The sequence below is a fragment of the Oncorhynchus nerka genome, linkage group LG27 (assembly GCF_034236695.1).
Source record: "Oncorhynchus nerka isolate Pitt River linkage group LG27, Oner_Uvic_2.0, whole genome shotgun sequence".
NCBI classification, from domain to species: Eukaryota; Metazoa; Chordata; class Actinopteri; order Salmoniformes; family Salmonidae; genus Oncorhynchus; species Oncorhynchus nerka.
The window spans coordinates 102,086,128-102,109,067 of record NC_088422.1 but is presented as its reverse complement, the minus strand read 5'-3'; the positions used below and the strand labels follow the sequence as shown (position 1 = coordinate 102,109,067).

General features: G+C 44.6%; 2 pseudogenes; one reads left to right on the top strand and one right to left on the bottom strand.

The window, feature by feature from the left end:
* The window catches only part of LOC135565153 (transient receptor potential cation channel subfamily M member 1-like), a 65,368-nt pseudogene extending 52,705 nt beyond the window's left edge, over positions 1-12,663 (top strand).
* Positions 12,664-15,047: 2,384 nt separating this feature from the next.
* The window catches only part of LOC135565152 (ras-related protein Rab-8B-like), a 71,900-nt pseudogene continuing 64,007 nt past the window's right edge, over positions 15,048-22,940 (bottom strand).

The window sequence follows — 22,940 nt, the reverse complement described above, 5'->3', positions numbered from 1 at the left end:
AGTAGTAGTATCAGTAGTAGTAGTACTAGTATCAGCAGTAGCAGTAGTAGTATCAGTAGTAGTAGTAGTAGTAGTATCAGTGGTAGTAGTAGTAGTATAGTAGCAGTAGTATCGGTAGTATCAGTAGTAGTGGTATCAGTAGTAGTAGTAGTAGTAGTATCAGTAGTAGTAGTAGTAGTAGTATCAGTAGTAGTAGTAGTAGCAGTAGTAGTAGTAGTAGTATCAGTAGTAGTAGTATCAGTAGTAGTAGTAGTAGTATCAGTAGTAGTAGTAGTAGTAGACACCTGAAACCCCACCTCTTTAAGGAATACCTAGGATAGGATAAAGTAATCCCTCTCACCCCCCCTCCCCCTGAAAAGATTTAGATGCACTACTGTTCCACTGGAGGTCATAAGGTGAATGCACCAATTTGTAAGTCGCTCTGGATAAGAGCGTCTGCTAAATGACTTAAATGTAAATGTTAAATGTAGTAGTATCAGTAGTAGTAGTAGTATCAGTAGTAGTAGTAGTAGTAGTATCAGTAGTAGTAGTAGTAGTATAGTAGTAGTAGTATCAGTAGTAGTAGTATCAGTAGTAGTAGTAGTAGTAGTAGTAGTAGTAGTAGTAGTATCAATAGTAGTAGTAGTATCAGTAGTAGTAGTAGTAGTATCAGTAGTAGTAGTAGTAGTATTAGTTGTAGTAGTAGTAGTATCAGTAGTAATAGTAGTAGTAGTAGTATCAGTAGTAGTAGTAGTATCAGTAGTAGTAGTAGTATCAGTAGTAGTAGTAGTAGTATCAGTAGTAGTAGTAGTATCAGTAGTAGTAGTAGTAGTAGTAGTAGTATCAGTAGTGGTAGTATCAGTAGTAGTAGTAGTAGTAGTAGTATCAGTAGTGGTAGTATCAGTAGTAGAAGTAGTAGTAGTATCAGTAGTAGTATCAGTAGTAGTAGTATCAGTAGTAGTAGTAGTAGTATCAGTAGTAGTACTGTGGACTGACATTGAGCCTGTTTCCAGCACCATGTGGTGATAACATGTACGATGAGGATGGGAAGAAGCTTCCTCCTTGTATCCCCGGAGCCTGGCTCACTCCAGCCATCATGGCCTGCTACCTGCTGGTTGCCAACATCCTCCTGGTCAACTTACTCATCGCTGTCTTCAAGTAAGTCGTGGATCCCACTTCTGACACCAGCGTAACGGAACGGTAGGGAGCAGCACGAGGTCTGAAATGAAGTCATAACTTTGTGGCGAGCAGTCGGTCCAATGAAAACCCTCTCCATTCAGGGTGCGATAATCACAGTCATTACAGACATTACAGACAGCTACAGTCATTACATCATGCATTATGCATTCATGTAGTTGACTGTGTTGTGGTGTTGTGTAGGAGACCTGGGGATTTAACCTGGTTCATCTATGTAGTTGACTGTGTTGTGGTGTTGTGTAGGAGACCTGGGGATTTAACCTGGTTCATCTATGTAGTTGACTGTGTTGTGGTGTTGTGTAGGAGACCTGGGGATTTAACCTGGTTCATCTATGTAGTTGACTGTGTTGTGGTGTTGTGTAGGAGACCTGGGGATTTAACCTGGTTCATTTAGGTAGTTGACTGTGTTGTGGTGTTGTGTAGGAGACCTGGGGATTTAACCTGGTTCATTTAGGTAGTTGACTGTGTTGTGGTGTTGTGAAGGAGACCTGGGGATTTAACCTGGTTCATTTAGGTAGTTGACTGTGTTGTGGTGTTGTGTAGGAGACCTGGGGATTTAACCTGGTTCATGCATGTAGTTGACTGTGTTGTGGTGTTGTGTAGGAGACCTGGGGATTTAACCTGGTTCATTTAGGTAGTTGACTGTGTTGTGGTGTTGTGTAGGAGACCTGGGGATTTAACCTGGTTCATTTAGGTAGTTGACTGTGTTGTGGTGTTGTGCAGGAGACATTGGGATTTAACCTGGTTCATCTATGTAGTTGACTGTGTTGTGGTGTTGTGTAGGAGACCTGGGGATTTAACCTGATTCATGCATGTAGTTGACTGTGTTGTGGTGTTGTGTAGGAGACATTGGGATTTAACCTGGTTCATTTAGGTAGTTGACTGTGTTGTGGTGTTGTGGTGTTGTGTAGGAGACCTGGGGATTTAACCTGGTTCATGCATGTAGTTGACTGTGTTGTGGTGTTGTGTAGGAGACCTGGGGATTTAACCTGGTTCATTTAGGTAGTTGACTGTGTTGTGGTGTTGTGTAGGAGACCTGGGGATTTAACCTGGTTCATTTATGTAGTTGACTGTGTTGTGGTGTTGTGTAGGAGACCTGGGGATTTAACCTGGTTCATTTAGGTAGTTGACTGTGTTGTGGTGTTGTGTAGGAGACATTGGGATTTAACCTGGTTCATTTATGTAGTTGACTGTGTTGTGGTGTTGTGTAGGAGACATTGGGATTTAACCTGGTTCATCTATGTAGTTGACTGTGTTGTGGTGTTGTGAAGATTTAACCCTGTTGGTAAAAACAGCTCCCTGATTGATCCGCTTTTCCGTCCTGACCTCTGACCAACAGCAACACCTTCTTAGAGGTCAAGTCCGTCTCCAACCAGATCTGGAAGTTCCAGCGTTACCAGCTGATCATGAAGTTCCACGACCGGCCCCTCCTCCCTCCGCCCCTCATCATCTTCAGCCACATCTACATCGTTCTGAAATACGTCTGTCGTCGCTGCAAGAGGAGAACAGAGGGAGAGCAGGACGACGGGGACAACAAAGGACTACGTCAGTGGTGTTCGGGGATATTGGTTGACTTATTGGATGACTGGTTGATTGGTTGGCTCTGATTGGATGACTGGTTGATTGATTGGTTGACTCTGATTGGATGACTGGTTGATTGGTTGAGTGATTGGTTGACTGATTAGTTGAGTGATTGGATGACTGGTTGATTGGTTGAGTGAATGGATGACTGGTTGATTGGTTGACTGATTGGATGACTGGTTGATTGGTTGACTGATTGGATGACTGGTTGATTGGTTGACTGATTGGATGACTGGTTGATTGGTTGACTGATTGGATGACTGGTTGATTGGTTGACTGATTGGATGACTGGTTGATTGGTTGACTGATTGGATGACTGGTTGATTGATTAGGTAGCTGGTTGATTGGTTGAGTGATTGGATGGCTGGTTGATTGGTTGAGTGATTGATTGGTTGACTGATTGGATGACTTGGTTGATTGGTTGACTGATTGATTGGCTGATTGATTGGATGACTGGTTGATTGGTTGATTGATTGGATGACTGGTTGATTGGTTGACTGATTGGATGACTGGTTGATTGGTTGACTGATTGGATGACTGGTTGATTGGTTGACTGATTGGATGACTGGTTGATTGGTTGACTGATTGGATGACTGGTTGATTGGTTGACTGATTGGATGACTGGTTGATGGGTTGACTGATTGGATGACTGGTTGATTGGTTGATTGATTGGATGACTGGTTGATTGGTTGACTGATTGGATGACTGGTTGATTGGTTGACTGATTGGATGGCTGGTTGATTGGTTGACTGATTGGATGACTTGGTTGATTGATTAGGTAGCTGGTTATCTGGCTGAAATGGTATTCTGGCTGGCCAGCCGGTTGGTTGGCTGTCTGGTTGGTTGGCTGGGTTGACTGATTGGATGACTGGTTGATTGGTTGACCGATTGGATGTCTGGTTGGTTGTCTGGTTGGTTGTCTGGGTTGACCGATTGGATGACTGGTTGGTTGTCTGGTTGGTTGTCTGGGGTGACTGATTGGATGACTGGTTGGTTGTCTGGTTGGTTGTCTGGGGTGACTGATTGGATGTCTGGTTGGTTGTCTGGTTGGTTGTCTGGGGTGACTGATTGGTCCTTCCGAGACTGATGTCAGTGCGTTCTACCAGGTTTCAGAAGCAGTTGAACTCCACCAACCCCGGGCTCCAGCGTGTCACGTGTGTTTCTCTCTCTGACAGAGCTGCTGCTGAACGCTGACGAGCTGAAGGCTCTGTATGACTTCGAGGAGCAGTGTGTGGAGGAGTATTTCAGAGAGAAGGAGGACGAGGAGCAGTCGTCTAGCAACGAACGCATCCGGATCACATCGGAGAGGTCAGAGACCGGACAGCTATGGTCTTTCCTCTTTGGGGGAACTACTTACATTTAAATTAGCCTTGTAGAACTGTCTCAGTATTCGCTACGGTTATTCATATTTATTAGTAATACATTTGGTGTAATCCCAATACATTTGGTGTAATCCCAATACATTTGGTGTAATCCCAATACATTTGGTGTAATCCCAATACATTTGGTGTAATCACAATACATTTGGTGTAATCACAATACATTTGGTGTAATCACAACACATTTGGTGTAATCACAATACATTTGGTGTAATCATTTAGTAATACATTTGGTGTAATCACATTTGGTGTAATCACAATACATTTGGTGTAATCATTTAGTAATACATTTGGTGTAATCACAATACATTTGGTGTAATCACAACACATTTGGTGTAATCATTTAGTAATACATTTGGTGTAATCACAACACATTTGGTGTAATCATTTAGTAATACATTTGGTGTAATCCCAATACATTTGGTGTAATCATTTAGTAACACATTTGGTGTAATCACAACACATTTGGTGTAATCACAATACATTTGGTGTAATCACAATACATTTGGTGTAATCACATTTGGTGTAATCACAACACATTTGGTCTAATCACAACACATTTGGTGTGATCGGCAGGGTGAGTAAAGAGTTGTGGTACCGTTGACTCTCTCTCCTCTCAGGGTGGAGAACATGTCGATGCGTCTGGAGGAGGTGAACGAGAGGAGCACTCCATGAAGGCTTCCTGCAGACGGTGGACCTACGACTGGGTCAGCTGGAGGAGTTCTCTGGACGTATGATGAACGCCCTGGAGAAGCTGGCCGGGGTGGACCACAACGACCTGGTCAGAACCCAGTCGGGGGTCTCCTCGGTCTGCGACACGTCCTCTCTGCTCCGTCACAGCTCAATCAACAGGTTCAATAACAACTGTAATGACTCCAGATGAGAAAGACGGAATGGTCTGCTCTGTCATGTACAGGACAGTAGTCTAGTGTTTAAGACTGAATGGTCTGCTCTGTCATGTACAGGACAGTAGTCTAGTGTTTAAGACTGAATGGTCAGCTCTGTCATGTACAGTAGTCTAGTGTTTAAGACTGAATGGTCAGCTCTGTCATGTACAGTACAGTAGTCTGGTGTTTAAGACTGAATGGTCTGCTCTGTCATGTACAGTACAGTAGTCTAGTGTTTAAGACTGAATGGTCTGCTCTGTCATGTACAGGACAGTAGTCTAGTGTTTAAGACGGAATGGTCTGCTCTGTCATGTACAGGACAGTAGTCTAGTGTTTAAGACTGAATGGTCTGCTCTGTCATGTACAGGACAGTAGTCTAGTGTTTAAGACTGAATGGTCTGCTCTGTCATGTACAGGACAGTAGTCTAGTGTTTAAGACTGAATGGTCAGCTCTGTCATGTACAGGACAGTAGTCTAGTGTTTAATAAGGATGATTATCAGTACAGTAGTCTAGTGTTTAATAAGGATGATTATCAGTACAGTAGTCTAGTGTTTAATAAGGATGATTATCAGTACAGTAGTCTAGTGTTTAATAAGGATGATTATCAGTACAGTAGTCTAGTGTTTAATAAGGATGATTATCAGTACAGTAGTCTAGTGTTTAATAAGGATGATTATCAGTACAGTAGTCTAGTGTTTAATAAGGATGATTATCAGTACAGTAGTCTAGTGTTTAATAAGGTTGATGTTTACTGATGATCAGTACAGTAGTCTAGTGTTTATTAAGGATGATGAGAGGATGATGTTTACTGATGATCAGTACAGCAGTCTGGTGTTTAATAAGGATGATGTTTACTGATTATCAGTACAGTAGTCTAGTGTTTATTAAGGATGATGAGAGGATGATGTTTACTGATTATCAGTACAGTAGTCTAGTGTTTAATAAGGATGATGAGAGGATGATGTTTACTGATGATCAGTACAGTAGTCTAGTGTTTAATAAGGATGATGATCAGTACAGTAGTCTAGTGTTTAATAAGGATGATTATCAGTACAGTAGTCTAGTGTTTAATAAGGATGATTATCAGTACAGTAGTCTAGTGTTTAAGACGGAATGGTCAGCTCTGTCATGTACAGTACAGTAGTCTAGTGTTTAATAAGGATGATGTTTACTGATGATCAGTACAGTAGTCTAGTGTTTAATAAGGATGATGTTTACTGATGATCAGTACAGTAGTCTAGTGTTTATTAAGGATGATTATCAGTACAGTAGTCTGGTGTTTAATAAGGATGATTATCAGTACAGTAGTCTAGTGTTTAAGACTGAATGGTCTGCTCTGTCATGTACAGTACAGTAGTCTGGTGTTTAAGACTGAATGGTCTGCTCTGTCATGTACAGTACAGTAGTCTAGTGTTTAAGACTGAATGGTCTGCTCTGTCATGTACAGGACAGTAGTCTAGTGTTTAAGACGGAATGGTCTGCTCTGTCATGTACAGGACAGTAGTCTAGTGTTTAAGACTGAATGGTCTGCTCTGTCATGTACAGGACAGTAGTCTAGTGTTTAAGACTGAATGGTCTGCTCTGTCATGTACAGGACAGTAGTCTAGTGTTTAAGACTGAATGGTCAGCTCTGTCATGTACAGGACAGTAGTCTAGTGTTTAATAAGGATGATTATCAGTACAGTAGTCTAGTGTTTAATAAGGATGATTATCAGTACAGTAGTCTAGTGTTTAATAAGGATGATTATCAGTACAGTAGTCTAGTGTTTAATAAGGATGATTATCAGTACAGTAGTCTAGTGTTTAATAAGGATGATTATCAGTACAGTAGTCTAGTGTTTAATAAGGATGATTATCAGTACAGTAGTCTAGTGTTTAATAAGGATGATTATCAGTACAGTAGTCTAGTGTTTAATAAGGATGATTATCAGTACAGTAGTCTAGTGTTTAATAAGGTTGATGTTTACTGATGATCAGTACAGTAGTCTAGTGTTTATTAAGGATGATGAGAGGATGATGTTTACTGATGATCAGTACAGCAGTCTGGTGTTTAATAAGGATGATGTTTACTGATTATCAGTACAGTAGTCTAGTGTTTATTAAGGATGATGAGAGGATGATGTTTACTGATTATCAGTACAGTAGTCTAGTGTTTAATAAGGATGATGAGAGGATGATGTTTACTGATGATCAGTACAGTAGTCTAGTGTTTAATAAGGATGATGATCAGTACAGTAGTCTAGTGTTTAATAAGGATGATTATCAGTACAGTAGTCTAGTGTTTAATAAGGATGATTATCAGTACAGTAGTCTAGTGTTTAAGACGGAATGGTCAGCTCTGTCATGTACAGTACAGTAGTCTAGTGTTTAATAAGGATGATGTTTACTGATGATCAGTACAGTAGTCTAGTGTTTAATAAGGATGATGTTTACTGATGATCAGTACAGTAGTCTAGTGTTTATTAAGGATGATTATCAGTACAGTAGTCTGGTGTTTAATAAGGATGATTATCAGTACAGTAGTCTAGTGTTTAAGACTGAATGGTCTGCTCTGTCATGTACAGTAGTCTAGTGTTTAAGACGGAATGGTCTGCTCTGTCATGTACAGTAGTCTAGTGTTTAAGACTGAATGGTCTGCTCTGTCATGTACAGGACAGTAGTCTAGTGTTTAAGACGGAATGGTCTGCTCTGTCATGTACAGGACAGTAGTCTAGTGTTTAAGACGGAATGGTCTGCTCTGTCATGTACAGGACAGTAGTCTAGTGTTTAAGACTGAATGGTCTGCTCTGTCATGTACAGGACAGTAGTCTAGTGTTTAAGACTGAATGGTCTGCTCTGTCATGTACAGTACAGTAGTCTAGTGTTTAAGACTGAATGGATGCTTATCAGTACAGTAGTCTAGTGTTTAATAAGGATGATTATCAGTACAGTAGTCTACTGTTTAATAAGGATGATGTTTACTGATGATCAGTACAGCAGTCTAGTGTTTAATAAGGATGATGTTTACTGATGATCAGTACAGTAGTCTAGTGTTTAATAAGGATGATGAGAGGATGATGTTTACTGATTATCAGTACAGTAGTCTAGTGTTTATTAAGGATGATGTTTACTGATGATCAGTACAGCAGTCTAGTGTTTATTAAGGATGATGAGAGGATGATGTTTACTGATTATCAGTACAGCAGTCTGGTGTTTAATAAGGATGATGTTTACTGATTATCAGTACAGTAGTCTAGTGTTTATTAAGGATGATGAGAGGATGATGTTTACTGATTATCAGTACAGTAGTCTAGTGTTTAATAAGGATGATGAGAGGATGATGTTTACTGATGATCAGTACAGTAGTCTAGTGTTTAATAAGGATGATTATCAGTACAGTAGTCTAGTGTTTAATAAGGATGATGTTTACTGATTATCAGTACAGTAGTCTAGTGTTTAATAAGGATGATGTTTACTGATTATCAGTACAGTAGTCTAGTGTTTATTAAGGATGATGTTTACTGATGATCAGTACAGCAGTCTAGTGTTTAATAAGGATGATGAGAGGATGATGTTTACTGATGATCAGTACAGTAGTCTAGTGTTTAATAAGGATGATGTTTACTGATGATCAGTACAGTAGTCTAGTGTTTAATAAGGATGATGAGAGGATGATGTTTACTGATGATCAGTACAGTAGTCTAGTGTTTATTAAGGATGATATTTACTGATCTGTCTGTGTGTCTGTCTGTCCATCAGCTCTGACGGCTACAGTCTGTACCGGTACCACCTGGAGATGGGAGATGACACCCGCTCTGAGACTGGGGACATCAGGAGCCCTGAGAGGAAGGGGAGCCAGAGGAAGGTGGTTGAGAGGAAACGGAGTATGAGAGAAACCACGACCAGCATCACGGCCTCTGTGAAGGAGTACGGAGCCACGTTAGACGTGGTGGGCCCCAGAGAGAGGAATCATTCCAGCTCCAGTGTCTCTGTCTGCGAAGGAGTGAAGGAAACCCCAACCCAGAGGCCTGAGGTTCCTACAGAGCCTTCTCCACCGCCCTGCAGCCCTGCAGCCTCGATGGACGCGGCCCTGGAGAAGGCAGGCGTGACCACGGAGAAGATCAAGCTAGAAGCAGCCATCTCATACCCTCTGGAGAGGGTCAGGTCCCTGCAGTACCAGTCACCAGAGACCCACAGTGACTGTCTCACCTCCAGGCCCAGATCCAGGAGCACTATGGTGTACAACCCAGCGGATGGGGGAGATGAGGGGGCTACTTGGGCCACAGACGTCAACAACCCCCTCACAGGGGAACAGGAAACGGTTACCTCCAGATCTCCGACCATGGGTCACTGGGCAGCGCGCTTCGAGTACAAAGTCCACCCCTGCTCGTTCGGCCACATGCCCAAAGTCTCCATGGAGAAGCTAGTCCCCACCACCACAGATACAAAGGACGAGGCAGAGGCCAAAGAGACAGACGGTGAACCACAGGAGCCAGGGAAGAGCCAGCCAGAGAGCAACCAAGATGGAGGTGAGGAGAAGCAGGAAGCGGAGGCTAAAGATACTGGTGGAGGCCTTCTGCTTGTGGCAGAGGACAGGATGTATCCATCACTGAGGTCTAAGAGCCTGAACACCAACCCCAGAAAAGTGAAGGCCAGAGGGGACTGGGCACAGAGAACCAAGTCAGACAGTAGTGTAAAAGACCTAACAGCTATGTTAGTAGGGACTGGGGAGACAGAGACAGAGGTAGAGACTGACAGGCAGTATTAAAGACCTAACAGCTATGTTAGTAGGGACTGGGGAGACAGAGGTAGAGACTGACAGACAGTATTAAAGGCCTAACAGCCTTGTTAGGAGGGACTGGGGAGACAGAGACAGAGGTAGAGACTGACAGACAGTATTAAAGACCTAACAGCTATGTTAGTAGGGACTGGGGAGACAGAGGTAGAGACTGACAGACAGTATTAAAGACCTAACAGCTATGTTAGTAGGGACTGGGGAGACAGAGACAGAGGTAGAGACTGACAGACAGTATTAATGACCTAACAGCTATGTTAGGAGGGACTGGGGAGACAGAGACAGACTGGCAGACAGTATTAATGACCTAACAGCTATGTTAGGAGGGACTGGGGAGACAGAGACAGAGGTAGAGACAGACATAGAGACGGACAGACAGTATTAATGACCTAACAGCTATGTTAGGAGGGACTGGGGAGACAGATACAGAGGTAGAGACAGAGGTAGAGACTGACAGACAGTATTAATGACCTAACAGCTATGTTAGGAGGGACTGGGGAGACAGAGACAGAGGTAGAGACTGACAGACAGTATTAAAGACCTAACAGCTATGTTAGGAGGGACTGCGGAGACAGAGACAGAGGTAGAGACTGACAGACAGTATTAAAGACCTAACAGCTATGTTAGGAGGGACTGCGGAGACAGAGACAGAGACAGAGGTAGAGACAGAGATAGAGACTGACAGACAGTATTAATGACCTAACAGCTATGTTAGGAGGGACTGGGGAGACAGAGACAGAGGTAGAGACAGACATAGAGACGGACAGACAGTATTAATGACCTAACAGCTATGTTAGGAGGGACTGGGGAGACAGATACAGAGGTAGAGACAGAGGTAGAGACTGACAGACAGTATTAATGACCTAACAGCTATGTTAGGAGGGACTGGGGAGACAGAGACAGAGGTAGAGACTGACATACAGTATTAAAGACCCAACAGCTATGTTAGGAAGGACTTGGGAGACAGAGGTAGAGACTGGCAGACAGTATTAAAGACCCAACAGCTATGTTAGGAAGTACTGGGGAGACAGAGGTAGAGACTGACAGACAGTATTAAAGACCTACCAGCTATGTTAGGAGGGACTGGGGAGACAGAGACAGAAGTAGAGACTGATAGACAGTATTAAAGACCTAACAGCTATGTTAGGAGGGACTGGGGAGACAGAGACAGAGGTAGAGACTGACAGACAGTATTAAAGACCTAACCGCTATGTTAGGAGGGATTGGGGAGACAGAGACAGAGACTGACAGACAGTATTAAAGACCTAACAGCTATGTTAGTAGGGACTGGGGAGACAGAGGTAGAGACTGACAGACAGTATTTAAGATCTAACAGCTATGTTAGTAGGGACTGGGGAGACAGAGACAGAGATAGAGACTGACAGACAGTATTAAATACCTAACAGCTCTGTTAGGAGGGACTGGGGAGACAGAGACAGAAGTAGAGACTGACAGACAGTATTAAAGACCTAACAGCTATGTTAGGAGGGACTGGGGAGACAGACAGAGACAGAGGAAGAGACCGACAGACAGTATTAAAGACCTAACAGCTATGTTAGGAGGGACTGGGGAGACAGAGACAGAGATAGAGACTGACAGACAGTATTAAATACCTAACAGCTCTGTTAGGAGGGACTGGGGAGACAGAGACAGAAGTAGAGACTGACAGACAGTATTAAAGACCTAACAGCTATGTTAGGAGGGACTGGGGAGACAGACAGAGACAGAGGAAGAGACCGACAGACAGTATTAAAGACCTAACAGCTATGTTAGGAGGGACTGGGGAGACAGAGACAGAGGTAGAGACTGACAGACAGTATTAAAGACCTAACAGCTATGTTAGGAGGGACTGGGGAGACAGAGACAGAGATAGAGACTGACAGACAGTATTAAAGACCTAACAGCTGTGTTAGGAGGGACTGGGGAGACAGAGACAGAGGTAGAGACCGACAGACCGTATTAAAGACCTAACAGCTATGTTAGGAGGGACTGGGGAGACAGAGACAGAGGTAGAGACTGACAGACAGTATTAAAGACCTAACAGCTATGTTAGGAGGGACTGGGGAGACAGAGATAGAGACCGACAGACCGTATTAAAGACCTAACAGCTATGTTAGGAGGGACTGAGGAGACAGAGACAGAGGTAGAGACAGAGGTAAAGACTGACAGACAGTAGTGTAAAACACCTAACAGCTATGTTAGGAGGGACTGGGGAGACAGAGCCAGAGGTAGAGACTGACAGACAGACAATATTAAAGACCTAACAGCTATGTTAGGAGGGACTGGGGAGACAGAGACAGAGGTAGAGACAGAGGTAAAGACTGACAGACAGTAGTGTAAAACACATATCAGCTATGTTAGGAGGGACTGGGGAGACAGAGACAGAGATAGAGACTGACAGACAGTATTAAATACCTAACAGCTCTGTTAGGAGGGACTGGGGAGACAGAGACAGAAGTAGAGACTGACAGACAGTATTAAATACCTAACAGCTCTTTTAGGAGGGACTGGGGAGACAGAGACAGAAGTAGAGACTGATAGACAGTATTAAAGACCTAACAGCTATGTTAGGAGGGACTGGGGAGACAGAGACAGAGGTAGAGACCGACAGACAGTATTAAAGACCTAACAGCTATGTTAGGAGGGACTGGGGAGACAGAGACAGAGGTAGAGACTGACAGACAGTATTAAAGACCTAACAGCTATGTTAGGAGGGACTGAGGAGACAGAGGTAGAGACTGACAGACAGTATTAAAGACCTAACAGCTATGCTAGTAGGGACTGGGGAGACAGAGACAGAGGTAGAGACTGACAGACCGTGTTAAAGACCTAACAGCTATGTTAGTAGGGACTGGGGAGACAGAGGTAGAGACTTATAGACAGTAGTGTTAAAGACCCTAACAGCTATGTTAGTTGGGACTGGTGAGACAGAGATAGAGACTGACAGACAGTATTAAAGACCTACCAGCTATGTTAGGAGGGACTGGGGAGACAGAGGTAGAGACTGACAGACATTATTAAAGACCTAACAGCTATGTTAGTTGGGACTGGGGAGACAGAGACAGAGGTAGAGACAGAGATAGAGACTGACAGACAGGGTTAAAGACCTAACAGCTATGTTAGGAGGGACTGAGGAGACAGAGACAGAGGTAGAGACTGACAGACAGTATTAAAGACCTAACAGCTATGTTAGGAAGGACTGGCGAGACAGAGACAGAGGTAGAGACTGACAGACAGTATTAAAGACCTAGCAGCTGTGTTAGGAGGGACTGGGGAGACAGAGACAGAGGTAGAGACTGACAGACAGTATTAAAGACCTAACAGCTATTTTAGTAGGGACTGGGGAGACAGAGACAGAGGTAGAGACTGACAGACAGTATTAAAGACCTAACAGCTGTGTTAGGAGGGACTGGGGAGACAGAGATAGAGACTGACAGACAGTATTAAAGACCTAACAGCTATGTTAGTAGGGACTGGGGAGACAGAGACAGAGGTAGAGACAGAGATAGAGACTGACAGACAGTATTAAAGACCTAACAGCTATGTTAGTTGGGACTGGGGAGACAGAGACAGAGGTAGAGACAGAGGTAGAGACTGACAGACAGGGTTAAAGACCTAACAGCTATGTTAGGAGGGACTGAGGAGACAGAGACAGAGGTAGAGACTGACAGACAGTATTAAAGACCTAACAGCTATGTTAGGAAGGACTGGCGAGACAGAGACAGAGGTAGAGACAGACAGACAGTATTAAAGACCTAACAGCTATGTTAGGAGGGACTGAGGAGACAGAGACAGAGGTAGAGACTGACAGACAGTATTAAAGACCTAACAGCTATGTTAGTAGGGACTGGGGAGACAGAGACAGAGGTAGAGACTGACAGAAGGTATTAAAGACCTAGCAGCTGTGTTAGGAGGGACTGGGGAGACAGAGACAGAGGTAGAGACAGAGATAGAGACTGACAGACAGTATTAAAGACCCAACAGCTGTGTTAGGAGGGACTGGGGAGACAGAGACAGAGGTAGAGACAGAGATAGAGACTGACAGACAGTATTAAAGACATAACAGCTGTGTTAGGAGGGACTGGGGAGACAGAGACAGAGGTAGAGACAGAGATAGAGACTGACGGACAGTATTAAAGACCTAACAGCTGTGTTAGGGGGGACTGGGGAGACAGAGACAGAGATAGAGACTGACATACAGTATTTAAGACCAAACAGCTATGTTAGGAGGGACTGGGGAGACAGAGACAGAGATAGAGACTGACATACAGTATTTAAGACCAAACAGCTATGTTAGGAGGGACTGGGGAGACAAAGACAGAGGTAGAGACTGACATACAGTATTTAAGAACTAACAGCTATGTTAGGAGGGACTGGGGAGACAGAGGTAGAGACAGAGGTAGAGACTGACATACAGTATTAAAGACCTAGCAGCTATGTTAGGAAGGACTGGGGAGACAGAGATAGAGACTGACAGAAAGACAACAAGCCTCAAAGACAGAACACCTGTGAATGACTTCTGATGATGTCTGACTGGCATGACTCACTGTGGAATGGAATAAACTAGCCAATGGTGTGTGGTAGAGCAGCGCTGAACTACTGTCTGAGACTCAGGAACGTTGCATATCTTTCTTTTTCCCAAATCATACCAGTCGATGGGGACAGCTTTGAGCGAGCGAATGGCGAAAGTGCGGTGATTATTGAGTTGTTGTTAAATGTTTATTTTGTTTTTAAATGTTTATTGTATTAAATGTATTTCATGTTGATTAATCAGGTAAATAACAGACACAGACAGCCGTCTTATAAAGATAAGGGATATTTGTATTCATCTAAACATGGAAATCATGACACAAACAAGGCAAGAGACAAGACATAGTTTTTCCAAACATTTCTTTGATCCTTAAAAATGGGACAATTATAACGACCTCTGGAACACAGATTGAATAACTTTGAATTCTAAAATTAAAAAATGTAATTATTTGAATTATACTTGTGTTGAGTATCAGCATGTCGGTCTATCTTTGATTTACAATGTTGTAACAGCGCCCTCTAGAGCTCAGCTGAGGAAAACAAAGGAACTTAATTACATCAACAATCCACATGGGAAGAACATACAGCAGGAATGGGCAGCTCCGGTCCTCTGGGCCTGATTTATAATACACTTTTGGCCCAGTCCAAGCTGGTAAACCTGACTCTAAGAATCAACTAATCATGGGTCGCGTTCCCCTATCCAGGTGTTGTAATATCTACTATGTGTCAGCAGCTTTCTGAGACGGGGAACAACAGCCAAAGTCTGAGACGGGGAACAGTCTGAGACGGGGAACAGTCTGAGACGGGGAACAGTCTGAGACGGGGAACAGTCTGAGACGGGGAACAGTCTGAGACGGGGAACAACAGCCAAAGTCTGAGACGGGGAACAACAGCCAAAGTCTGAGACGGGGAACAACAGCCAAAGTCTGAGACGGGGAACAACAGACGGGGAACAACAGACAGGGGAACAACAGACGGGGAACAACAGACAAAGTCTGAGACGGGGAACAACAGACGGGGAACAACAGATGGGGAACGACAGACAAAGTCTGAGACTGGGAACAACAGCCAAAGTCTGAGACGGGGAACGACAGACAAAGTCTGAGACGGGGAACAACAGACGGGGAACAACAGACTGGGAACAACAGACGGGGAACAACGGACGGGGAACAACAGACAAAGTCTGAGACGGGGAACAACAGATGGGGAACAACAGCCAAAGTCTGAGACGGGGAACGACAGACAAAGTCTGAGACGGGGAACAACAGACAAAGTCTGAGACGGGGAACAACAGACAAAGTCTGAGACAGGGAACAGTCTGAGACGGGGAACAACAGACAAAGTCTGAGACGGGGAACAACAGCCAAAGTCTGAGACGGGGAACAACAGACAAAGTCTGAGACAGGGAACAGTCTGAGACGGGGAACAACAGACAAAGTCTGAGACGGGGAACAACAGACAAAGTCTGAGACGGGGAACGACAGACAAAGTCTGAGACGGGGAACAACAGACAAAGTCTGAGACGGGGAACGACAGACAAAGTCTGAGACGGGGAACAACAGACAAAGTCTGAGACGGGGAACAGTCTGAGACGGGGAACAACAGACAAAGTCTGAGACGGGGAACAGTCTGAGACGGGGAACAACAGACAAAGTCTGAGACGGGGAACAACAGACAAAGTCTGAGACGGGGAACAACAGACAAAGTCTGAGACTGGGAACAACAGACAAAGTCTGAGACGGGGAACGACAGCCAAAGTCTGAGACGGGGAACAACAGACAAAGTCTGAGACGGGGAACAGTCTGAGACGGGGAACAACAGCCAAAGTCTGAGACGGGGAACGACAGACAAAGTCTGAGACGGGGAACAGTCTGAGACGGGGAACAACAGACACAGTCTGAGACGGGGAACAACAGACAAAGTCTGAGACGGGGAACGACAGCCAAAGTCTGAGACGGGGAACGACAGACAAAGTCTGAGACGGGGAACGACAGACAAAGTCTGAGACGGGGAACAACAGACAAAGTCTGAGACGGGGAACAGTCTGAGACGGGGAACAACAGACAAAGTCTGAGACGGGGAACAACAGACAAAGTCTGAGACGGGGAACAACAGCCAAAGTCTGAGACGGGGAACAACAGCCAAAGTCTGAGACGGGGAACAGTCTGAGACTGGGAACAACAGACGGGGAACGACAGCCAAAGTCTGAGACGGGGAACAACAGACAAAGTCTGAGACGGGGAACAGTCTGAGACGGGGAACAACAGCCAAAGTCTGAGACGGGGAACGACAGACAAAGTCTGAGACGGGGAACAACAGACGGGGAACAACAGACTGGGAACAACAGACGGGGAACAACGGACGGGGAACAACAGACAAAGTCTGAGACGGGGAACAACAGATGGGGAACAACAGCCAAAGTCTGAGACGGGGAACAACAGACAAAGTCTGAGACGGGGAACAACAGACAAAGTCTGAGACAGGGAACAGTCTGAGACGGGGAACAACAGACAAAGTCTGAGACGGGGAACAACAGCCAAAGTCTGAGACGGGGAACAACAGACAAAGTCTGAGACAGGGAACAGTCTGAGACGGGGAACAACAGACAAAGTCTGAGACGGGGAACAACAGACAAAGTCTGAGACGGGGAACGACAGACAAAGTCTGAGACGGGGAACAACAGACAAAGTCTGAGACGGGGAACGACAGACAAAGTCTGAGACGGGGAACAACAGACAAAGTCTGAGACGGGGAACAGTCTGAGACGGGGAACAACAGACAAAGTCTGAGACGGGGGACAGTCTGAGACGGGGAACAACAGACAAAGTCTGAGACGGGGAACAACAGACAAAGTCTGAGACGGGGAACAACAGACAAAGTCTGAGACGGGGAACAACAGACAAAGTCTGAGACGGGGAACGACAGCCAAAGTCTGAGACGGGGAACAACAGCCAAAGTCTGAGACGGGGAACAACAGCCAAAGTCTGAGACGGGGAACGACAGACAAAGTCTGAGACGGGGAACAGTCTGAGACGGGGAACAACAGACACAGTCTGAGACGGGGAACAACAGACAAAGTCTGAGACGGGGAACGACAGCCAAAGTCTGAGACGGGGAACGACAGACAAAGTCTGAGACGGGGAACGACAGACAAAGTCTGAGACGGGGAACAACAGACAAAGTCTGAGACGGGGAACAGTCTGAGACGGGGAACAACAGCCAAAGTCTGAGACGGGGAACAACAGCCAAAGTCTGAGACGGGGAACAGTCTGAGACGGGGAACAACAGACGGGGAACAACAGCCAAAGTCTGAGACGGGGAACAACAGACAAAGTCTGAGACGGGGAACAACAGACAAAGTCTGAGACGGGGAACAACAGACGGGGAACAACAGACGGGGAACAACAGACGGGGAACAACAGACGGGGAACAACAGACGGGGAACAACAGATGGGGAACAACAGACTGGGAACAACAGACTGGGAACAACAGACGGGGAACAACAGACTGGGAACAACAGACGGGGAACAACAGACTGGGAACAACAGACTGGGAACAACAGACGGGGAACAACAGACGGGGAACAACAGACGGGGAACAACAGACTGGGAACAACAGACGGGGAACAGCAGACGGGGAACAACAGACTGGGAAAAACAGACTGGGAACAGCGGACGGGGAACAACGGACGGGGAACAACAGACTGGGAACAGCAGACGGGGAACAACGGACGGGGAACAACAGACTGGGAACAACAGACGGGGAACAACAGACGGGGAACAGCAGACGGGGAACAACAGACTGGGAACAACAGACGGGGAACAACAGACGGGGAACAGCAGACTGGGAACAGCGGACTGGGAACAGCGGACGGGGAACAACGGACGGGGAACAACAGACTGGGAACAACAGACGGGGAACAACAGACGGGGAACAGCAGACTGGGAACAGCAGACGGGTTTCAGCAGACGGGGAACAGCAGACGGGGAACAGCAGACGGGGAACACAGTCTGAGACGGGGAACAACAGACGGGGAACACAGTCTGAGACGGGGAACAACAGACGGGGAACACAGTCTGAGACGGGGAACAACAGACGGGGAACACAGTCTGAGACGGGGAACAACAGACGGAACACAGTCTGAGACGGGGAACAACAGACGGGGAACACAGTCTGAGACGGGGAACAACAGCCAAAGTTGAAGACAACAACAACAACAACAACAAACTCCCAGCTCAGAGTAGGTTTTAGGATGATGTTAGACTGCTCAGAGTAGGTTTTAGGATGATGTTAGACACAGCTCAGAGTAGGTTTTAGGATGATGTTAGACACAGCTCAGAGTAGGTTTTAGGATGATGTTAGACACAGCTCAGAGTAGGGTTTAGGATGATGTTAGACTGCTCAGAGTAGGTTTTAGGATGATGTTAGACACAGCTCAGAGTAGGTTTTAGGATGATGTTAGACACAGCTCAGAGTAGGGTTTAGGATGATGTTAGACTGCTCAGAGTAGGTTTTAGGATGATGTTAGACTGCTCAGATTAGGTTTTAGGATGATGTTAGACACAGCTCAGATTAGGTTTTAGGATGATGTTAGACACAGCTCAGAGTAGGGTTTAGGATGATGTTAGACACAGCTCAGAGTAGGTTTTAGGATGATGTTAGACACAGCTCAGAGTAGGTTTTAGGATGATGTTAGACACAGCTCAGAGTAGGTTTTAGGATGATGTTAGACACAGCTCAGAGTAGGTTTTAGGATGATGTTAGACACAGCTCAGAGTAGGGTTTAGGATGATGTTAGACTGCTCAGAGTAGGGTTTAGGATGATGTTAGACACAGCTCAGCGTAGGTTTTAGGATGATGTTAGACACAGCTCAGAGTAGGTTTTAGGATGATGTTAGACACAGCTCAGAGTAGGTTTTAGGATGATGTTAGACACAGCTCAGAGTAGGTTTTAGGATGATGTTAGACACAGCTCAGAGTAGGGTTTAGGATGATGTTAGACTGCTCAGAGTAGGTTTTAGGATGATGTTAGACACAGCTCAGAGTAGGTTTTAGGATGATGTTAGACACAGCTCAGAGTAGGTTGTAGGATGATGTTAAGACACAGCTCAGAGTAGGTTGTAGGATGATGTTAGACACAGCTCAGAGTAGGTTTTAGGATGATGTTAGACACAGCTCAGAGTAGGGTTTAGGATGATGTTAGACTGCTCAGAGTAGGTTTTAGGATGATGTTAGACTGCTCAGAGTAGGTTTTAGGATGATGTTAGACTGCTCAGAGTAGGTTTTAGGATGATGTTAGACACAGCTCAGAGTAGGTTTTAGGATGATGTTAGACTGCTCAGAGTAGGTTGTAGGATGATGTTAGACACAGCTCAGAGTAGGTTTTAGGATGATGTTAGACACAGCTCAGAGTAGGGTTTAGGATGATGTTAGACAGCTCAGAGTAGGGTTTAGGATGATGTTAGACACAGCTCAGAGTAGGGTTTAGGATGATGTTAGACACAGCTCAGAGTAGGTTTTAGGATGATGTTAGACACAGCTCAGAGTAGGGTTTAGGATGATGTTAGACACTGCTCAGAGTAGGTTTTAGGATGATGTTAGACTGCTCAGAGTAGGTTTTAGGATGATGTTAGACACAGCTCAGAGTAGGTTTTAGGATGATGTTAGACACAGCTCAGAGTAGGTTGTAGGATGATGTTAAGACACAGCTCAGAGTAGGTTGTAGGATGATGTTAGACACAGCTCAGAGTAGGTTTTAGGATGATGTTAGACACAGCTCAGAGTAGGGTTTAGGATGATGTTAGACTGCTCAGAGTAGGTTTTAGGATGATGTTAGACTGCTCAGATTAGGTTTTAGGATGATGTTAGACACAGCTCAGATTAGGTTTTAGGATGATGTTAGACACAGCTCAGAGTAGGTTTTAGGATGATGTTAGACACAGCTCAGAGTAGGTTTTAGGATGATGTTAGACACAGCTCAGAGTAGGTTTTAGGATGATGTTAGACACAGCTCAGAGTAGGTTTTAGGATGATGTTAGACACAGCTCAGAGTAGGTTTTAGGATGATGTTAGACACAGCTCAGAGTAGGGTTTAGGATGATGTTAGACACAGCTCAGAGTAGGTTGTAGGATGATGTTAGACACAGCTCAGAGTAGGTTTTAGGATGATGTTAGACACAGCTCAGAGTAGGGTTTAGGATGATGTTAGACACTGCTCAGAGTAGGTTTTAGGATGATGTTAGACACAGCTCAGAGTAGGTTTTAGGATGATGTTAGACACAGCTCAGAGTAGGTTGTAGGATGATGTTAAGACACAGCTCAGAGTAGGTTGTAGGATGATGTTAGACACAGCTCAGAGTAGGTTTTAGGATGATGTTAGACACAGCTCAGAGTAGGGTTTAGGATGATGTTAGACTGCTCAGAGTAGGTTTTAGGATGATGTTAGACTGCTCAGAGTAGGTTTTAGGATGATGTTAGACTGCTCAGATTAGGTTTTAGGATGATGTTAGACACAGCTCAGATTAGGTTTTAGGATGATGTTAGACACAGCTCAGAGTAGGGTTTAGGATGATGTTAGACACAGCTCAGAGTAGGTTTTAGGATGATGTTAGACACAGCTCAGAGTAGGTTTTAGGATGATGTTAGACACAGCTCAGAGTAGGTTTTAGGATGATGTTAGACACAGCTCAGAGTAGGTTTTAGGATGATGTTAGACACAGCTCAGAGTAGGTTTTAGGATGATGTTAGACACAGCTCAGAGTAGAGTTTAGGATGATGTTAGACTGCTCAGAGTAGGTTTTAGGATGATGTTAGACACAGCTCAGAGTAGGTTTTAGGATGATGTTAGACACAGCTCAGAGTAGGTTGTAGGATGATGTTAAGACACAGCTCAGAGTAGGTTGTAGGATGATGTTAGACACAGCTCAGAGTAGGTTTTAGGATGATGTTAGACACAGCTCAGAGTAGGGTTTAGGATGATGTTAGACTGCTCAGAGTAGGTTTTAGGATGATGTTAGACTGCTCAGAGTAGGTTTTAGGATGATGTTAGACTGCTCAGAGTAGGTTTTAGGATGATGTTAGACACAGCTCAGAGTAGGTTTTAGGATGATGTTAGACTGCTCAGAGTAGGTTGTAGGATGATGTTAGACACAGCTCAGAGTAGGTTTTAGGATGATGTTAGACACAGCTCAGAGTAGGGTTTAGGATGATGTTAGACACAGCTCAGAGTAGGGTTTAGGATGATGTTAGACAGTGCTCAGAGTAGGTTTTAGGATGATGTTAGACTGCTCAGAGTAGGTTTTAGGATGATGTTAGACACAGCTCAGAGTAGGTTTTAGGATGATGTTAGACACAGCTCAGTAGGTTTTAGGATGATTTAGACATGATGTTAGATGATGACTCAGAGTAGGTTTTAGGATGATGTTAGACTGCTCAGAGTAGGTTTTAGGATGATGTTAGACTGCTCAGATTAGGTTTTAGGATGATGTTAGACACAGCTCAGATTAGGTTTTAGGATGATGTTAGACACAGCTCAGAGTAGGTTTAGGATGATGTTAGACACAGCTCAGAGTAGGTTTTAGGATGATGTTAGACACAGCTCAGAGTAGGTTTTAGGATGATGTTAGACACAGCTCAGAGTAGGTTTTAGGATGATGTTAGACACAGCTCAGAGTAGGGTTTAGGATGATGTTAGACTGCTCAGAGTAGGTTTTAGGATGATGTTAGACACAGCTCAGAGTAGGTTTTAGGATGATGTTAGACACAGCTCAGAGTAGGTTGTAGGATGATGTTAAGACACAGCTCAGAGTAGGTTGTAGGATGATGTTAGACACAGCTCAGAGTAGGTTTTAGGATGATGTTAGACACAGCTCAGAGTAGGGTTTAGGATGATGTTAGACTGCTCAGAGTAGGTTTTAGGATGATGTTAGACTGCTCAGAGTAGGTTTTAGGATGATGTTAGACTGCTCAGAGTAGGTTTTAGGATGATGTTAGACACAGCTCAGAGTAGGTTTTAGGATGATTATGTTAGACTGCTCAGAGTAGGTTGTAGGATGATGTTAGACACAGCTCAGAGTAGGTTTTAGGATGATGTTAGACACAGCTCAGAGTAGGGTTTAGGATGATGTTAGACACAGCTCAGAGTAGGGTTTAGGATGATGTTAGACACAGCTCAGAGTAGGGTTTAGGATGATGTTAGACACAGCTCAGAGTAGGTTTTAGGATGATGTTAGACACAGCTCAGAGTAGGTTGTAGGATGATGTTAAGACACAGCTCAGAGTAGGTTGTAGGATGATGTTAGACACAGCTCAGAGTAGGTTTTAGGATGATGTTAGACACAGCTCAGAGTAGGGTTTAGGATGATGTTAGACTGCTCAGAGTAGGTTTTAGGATGATGTTAGACTGCTCAGATTAGGTTTTAGGATGATGTTAGACACAGCTCAGAGTAGGTTTTAGGATGATGTTAGACACAGCTCAGAGTAGGTTTTAGGATGATGTTAGACACAGCTCAGAGTAGGTTTTAGGATGATGTTAGACACAGCTCAGAGTAGGTTTTAGGATGATGTTAGACACAGCTCAGAGTAGGGTTTAGGATGATGTTAGACTGCTCAGA